Source organism: Hyperoodon ampullatus (genome assembly GCF_949752795.1).
Source record: "Hyperoodon ampullatus genome assembly, chromosome: 8".
Lineage (NCBI taxonomy): Eukaryota > Metazoa > Chordata > Mammalia > Artiodactyla > Ziphiidae > Hyperoodon > Hyperoodon ampullatus.
The window spans coordinates 99,014,262-99,020,632 of NC_136921.1; the positions used below are offsets into that span (position 1 = coordinate 99,014,262).

At 38.9% G+C, this 6,371-nt stretch overlaps 1 pseudogene across 1 annotated transcript in view; it reads right to left on the reverse strand.

The window, feature by feature from the left end:
* Nucleotides 1–5,444, reverse strand: part of LOC307057540 (coiled-coil domain-containing protein 150-like) — a 199,324-nt pseudogene extending 193,880 nt beyond the window's left edge. Inside the window, exons 1-5 of the transcript in view lie at nt 5,424–5,444; nt 4,888–5,051; nt 3,313–3,532; nt 3,013–3,191; nt 1,120–1,188 (exon numbers count right to left, since the gene is read on the reverse strand). The product of the transcript in view is annotated as a coiled-coil domain-containing protein 150-like (transcript). The remainder of the gene's footprint in view (nt 1–1,119; nt 1,189–3,012; nt 3,192–3,312; nt 3,533–4,887; nt 5,052–5,423) is intronic.
* Between the last annotated feature and the right edge of the window lie 927 nt (nt 5,445–6,371).

Here is a 6,371-nt window from a genome sequence, read left to right on the forward strand (position 1 = left end):
ACTAGAGAGACAGTGAAAAGATCAGTGGTTGCCAGGGGCTTGGGGAAAGACAGGGGTGGGGGAGAGAGGCGCGGGGTGATGTGTATGTACAGGACAGGGCATTTTTAGGGCAGTGAAGCTATTCTGTATACTGTGATGACCAAAAAGTAAAACTTAATCTAAACTGTGAATTTAGTAATCATGTATCAAAACTGGTTCATCACAGACTAATACAGAATGTGAATAAGAGAGGAAGCTCTGGGGGTGGGGAGAAAGGATATATGGGAACTCTGTTTCTGTACAGTTTTTCTAAAAACTTAAAACTGCTCTAAAAAGAATCTATTAAAATAGCCAAAATATTTTTTAAAGCATGAAACAATATACTCCAACTAACAATGAACAATCATGCTTTTATCAGTAACTATTGGCAAAAAAAATACTCTACGTGAGAGAATGTCCCAGATAGCCACACTTACCACCCTAAACACACTGAAATTCATAATTTTTAAAATAGTGTAACTATTTCTGTTTTGTAAAACAGAATATTTTAAATAGAACTTGATCCTTTTGGTTTGGACTAATGTCAACTATTATTCTGTCAGGGAATATTGAGGTTTTTAGGCCACTGTCAAGGTGTATTGAACTGGTAATTCTTCTGACTCTTCCACTGCTTTCGGCTGCAAATTTTTAGTCCAACAACTTTTAGCAGCCACCTACTCCATAATTCCAATCTGTTATCTACTGAAATTTAGACTGAAATGAAAGTTTTAAGGTAAAATTAGATGAGCAGACTTATTAAAAGCTTTTCATTTTAAACACAACTTTAGTGTAAAAGGTCTTTTTATGTCCACTTAACTCTAGTATATGGGCAACTGCATGAGTTTCACGGTAACTGTTTCCCTCCTGGCTCAGAGAGCATTTATTTTTTATTTCTGGTTTTGTGGCAGTACTGGGGTGAAAGGAAGTCTTAATGTCACATACGGGCAGGCATAACTTCATGGGGCATATTTTTAAAGTCTTCCGAATAAACAGCCACATATTTTCTTCTTCAATGGTTTCTCTTCATTCTGTCCACTACCTTGACTTCCCCCTCTGCAATTCCAACGCCCCCTTCACCTTCCAGCTTCCTTTTTATCTTACCTCCTGAATTTTAAGGTTCATTTTACATTTTGTGGTCTTCAGTTCCTCTTCAATAATGGCTGCATTCTTCTAAAAATAGAAGGAGAAAAGGTTCTAAATAATCTGAAATGACAGGAAGAAACTGTCTACGGTATATCACAGTTCAAATCTAGACTTCTTGGGGGCAACCTATAAATGCTATTCTGAATACAGTTATAAACACTTCTTATTATGAGTCTAAAGTAATTATTACAATGAGATATTTAAAGTGATTTTATTACTTTCATTCATGACTTGTATCATTTTCCCTTTCAGGTAATTAAAAAATGATTAGTCACATGTACCTCCTATGTAAAATTCAATAATCAGAGGAAAACCTGGTAATTGCTAGACATTTTTCTTACAGGGTATAGTCCTATTTTTTTAAGTACTCCATTTTTTCTAGCCTCAAATATTATCTATGCTTACGAGTTGAGGATGAAAAACACAGCTTTCACTATTCATCCTCTTTTATATTATTATTAATGGCACTATAATCTAAGATGTAAAAACTCAAAGCTGTCCTTGCCTTCTTCTCTACCTTCAGCCCCTATCCAATACCACATTCTAACATATCTTTCCTCTCAAAATGCCACAACCGTAGTTCAGACCTAATAAGGTCTATGTCTCAAATAAGGCAATGGATTCCTAATGGGTTTTCCTATCTCCAATCTCTTCTCCTATAATTGATACTCTACACTACTGCTAGATTACTTTTCTTGTTTTCAATTATGTCACTTTCTTATCAAAAATTTAATCAATCCCCATAGGATCAAGCCCAACTACTTAATTATTCTTGATTTTGAGATCCTCTATGACGTTAACCCTTGCCAATTTCCAACTTATTTTACACAAACAATCCTCACTCCTCTCCAGCTAGTTTATGCATTGCCTCCTAACTGCACCCAAGGGAAAGATCTAGGTTCAAATCTGAGTTACAGGAAGAAAACAGGCAAGTGTGATCTCAGAGAGATGACTTCTCTCTGAGCCCCAGTACACTCATCATTAAAATAGAGACAGTAGGGCTTCCCTGGTGGCGCAGTGGTTGAAGTCCGCCTGCCGATGCAGGGGACACGGGTTCGTGCCCCGGTCCGGGAAGATCCCACATGCCGCGGAGCGGCTGGGCCCGTGAGCCATGGCTGCTGAGCCTGCACGTCTGGAGCCTGTGCTCCGCAATGGGAGAGGCCGCAACAGTGAGAGGCCCGTGTACAGCAAAAAAAAAAAAAGAGAGAGACAACAATATCCTACATCTTGAGGTTTTGCAGAGATTAAACAAAACATGTTTTAAACAAAATAAAATCTGTTACACTGCCTGGCCTGTGAAGGGAAAACAAAATCATTAGTTTTTTTTCCCTAGTCTTATTTTTTGCTGCCTCTGTGTGAGGTCTTTTAAATGTCCTCACCTCACTGCTTTGCCTTCTAAAGGCTCATCTCAAGTCCCATGTCTTCCTTGAAGCCTAGTCTAATCTGTTCTAGACAGGACATGTGTACCTTCTCAAACCCACCTGAATACAGAACACTTAGTTGGCAATATTTGCTTATTGTCCTACACTGTCCTTTAATATTTCTTATACCCTTCTTTTCTCTCTTTTCTCCTGCTGTGCCTTGTGCTCCCAGCTAGCATACAAGCTCTTGTAGAGCACAGACTCCCTCATATCTCTGGATCTGCACAGTCACAGGTAGAGGGTAGGAATCTATAAATACTCAATTACCGACAGCACACAATGTTATAGGCTATCGATGTAGATAAATTTCAGATGTCAAGAATCCTCACACCAACATCACCTATTTTTAAAAGTCAGCTTCATGGGTCTGTTGCCTCCTCCAGCTAACACATTAACAGTGAGTTTGTATTCCAGGACTCTGGACTCAAACCTTTGTCTCTGAGGCAAGCTGAAGAGTCACAGTCAACCTTTGCACCTCATCTTGTGCCGTGTCTTCTTTCTCTTTTACATCTCTTAGTTGCTGGCACACATTCATCACTTCCAGTTGCAATAGCTTCAGATCCGTGGAATGCTCCTCCTGTGTGGTATTCAGTCTTTCCTTCAGAAAATCTATCAGACAGGACAGGAGGGTCATCAAGCAGTTTAAAGAAGGTCAGGAAAGGAAAAGAATCATGAACTCATCAAGCACCCACACAGGACCGAATTTCTGATGACTCTCTTCTCTCTATACCTGTTTTCTGTGGGTTCAAATCTTTTTCAGTTTGCAGATGAAGACGTTCATCTTCAAGGACTGGATGAGGCTTTCCAGACGGCACATTCGATTCACCAGAAACTCACAGTTCTTCCATAAAATATCTGTTTTTCCTGAACAAATTATTTCATTCTGGATAGGGCTAATGATGTTCTGGCTCACAGGCTCTTCTAAATATTTTGGAGTTTCCAAGTGGCCTCTGGACAAAGATCCCAATATAACAATATTATAGGGTAATCCCAACCATCGAATCAATGTAACACTTCTACTGAGTATAAAAACTATAGTCTTTAGTTAACCAGTATCTGATAGCCCCTGCAAATTTAAACATAGAGAGCACTATTAGGTAAAGAGGACGAGACCAATGTGGGATGGGTAACGACCACTGATTTTTTTTTTTTTTTTTTTTTTTGCGGTACGTGGGCCTCTCACTGTTTTGGCCTCTCCCGTTGCTGAGCACAGGCTCCGGACACGCAGGCTCAGTGGCCATGGCTCACGGGCCCAGCCACTCCGTGGCATGTGGGATCTTCCCAGACCGGGGCACGAACCTGTGTCCCCTGCATCCGCAGGTGAACTCTCAAGCACTGCGCCAGCAGGGAAGCCCAAGACCACTGATTTTTTAACGGTTATTTTAATCAGAATTTTTTGTAAACTTATTTTGTATGTAAAAGCAAGTGATATATAAAACAGGTTAAATGCTAATTCTATAATGGTAAACTAAGAATTAAAGTGAGCATGGAGGCAGTATTTCACATCCTTTTTAGAAAATTTTTAAACGAGGTGATAATAAATATTCCTATTTTGTTCTAACATACTCAACACTGGTACAAATTTAATCTTTGCTGAAGAGTTATTTATTCTACCTGTGCTATAATACCAACTATACCAATTTTAGGTCTTCATAAGAGACACTCAGGAAATACATACGTAATTTTAAAGACAATCACACCAGTAAATTCAACATTGGCCACTTAAGCACCCAGATTCCTCAAGGCCTTTTGACAATCTAACTTTTAATGGCAATAACTTCTTCAGGAGCACAAAGGAAAAACACAGTTCTTCTTTTGAGTACTTCATTCTAAACTATGAATTTTTTTTAAGACTTATAACCTTTCTTTTAATTTACAATAAATTTGGAGAAAGAAAATACAGACCATATTAATGGCATGAATCAAGTAGTAGATGTTCACCTTAACTAATATCAAAGTCTATTTTTATTTTTAAAAAAGGCCCCAATTTTTTTTTCTAATTATGTAAAAAATTACATTTGTTTTTAATCAAGTATTGAGGGAGAATAGGATATCAAAGTTTGTGCACCTAATTAACACACTTTAAAAATCTGTTTAGAATAGTGGTAGTAGCTCCATTACAGGAGGACAACTCTTTATCTTGCAAATATTTCCTAATTAGTATTCTAATGTTATTTCTCAATTCTTTTCTAAGTACTTATTTCACCTGCCAAACCACCCACACTGTGACTCCTTATTAGTAACCAGTGAGGCAAAATTTCTTCAACCTACAAAGATATTGTAACACAATTTTTTTATTTGTTACCTTTTCTCACCAAAGTCCAACATTATTAGGTCATCCCTCAGAGAACTGGTCTGTTCCTCAACTATTCTCATCCTTTGCTGAAGTACCGTGAATGTTTCAGAAGCTGTAACATTGAAGCGGGCTGGAGAGAAGACTGGTCTGGACATTGTAGTTTCCATATGCACCTGAGATTAAAGTCACAATATTAGTGTAGTCGGTTCTATTATTGTTCAGAATAGCCACTGCCCCTTCCTGTGGAGGATTATACATCCCTGTCCTGTTGAGCTTGGAAATGGCCATGTGTCCTGCCTTGCTCAATTAAATGTGGGTAGAAGCTTTAAGAGCCAACTTGTCATTCATCATCTCTTTTCCCTTCTCCATGCGATGAGCAACATCCCAGAGAGGGCCTGCTCCATGTGCCAAGATCCCAGAGTAAAGACTACATGAGCAGAGCCATGGCCCATCCTTGACATACAGTGTGAGTGAGCAAGAAACTAATGTTGTTATAAGCCGCAGATTGTTAGGTAGTTTGTTACTGCAGCACAGTCTAGTCTAACCTGTCTGCTACTATTAGACATACATTAGGACCTATGACTTGGCAGAAGAAGTTATTACCTCTTTTCATTGCCAGCCATTTTCATTTTAACATACTCCCATCCAACTGTTCTGAAAACAAAACAAAACAACACTCTACAGTACTTGGATCTCTGAGCAGTTGTCATAAAATAGGTTTACCAACTACCTTGAAGCAGTGACTTTTAAAAAGAACTTGCAAACATAACTTCATAGCAAAGACTCTTTTACACTTACTGACATCAAATTTCCAGACCCCTCCCGCAAGACCACATGAGAGTAAATGGGAGTAGTGAGACTATTCTTTCAGGTATTAGTGACAGAAGCAGAATCAGCTTATAAGAAGTCCCAACATTTAAACGAATCATGTGCTCAAAGTTCAATGACAAGATCATTGGTGGAAACTTTAAGGACATTTTCCTGCAACTCTATCCTGTACAGACAGTTCTATACTAATCAAACCATAAACCTTAAGCATCACTAGCAATGGTGTATCTGTGGGAATGTGTTCACAAAGGCCCCACCTGGGATATTCGTAATACAACTTTCTCTCCAACTTGCTGTGTGATTAGATGCCTCCCCGAGGTATCCCAGGCAATGGAAGTGGGGACTCCCTTAGGTTCAAGTCACTGAAAGTGGTCCCCAGGACCCAGGGAAGGAATTAAAGAAGTCTTAAAACTGGTGGCAGGATTTTAGGGGGCACCAGCGGAAAGGCTGAGCTTCTTGCCAATGTAACACTGTTACAGCCCCTGAGGACAGCTCTCTAACCACCTTCTGTCTTTCCCCCACTGGTCCCAGACAACGGCCTGTTTCTCTCTTTTTACTTAAAACAAAACAAAACAAACCACAAACAAACAAACAAATACTTTACTGAGGAATAGTTGACAAATATAACTGTATACATTTAAAGTGTACAACATGATGATTTTATA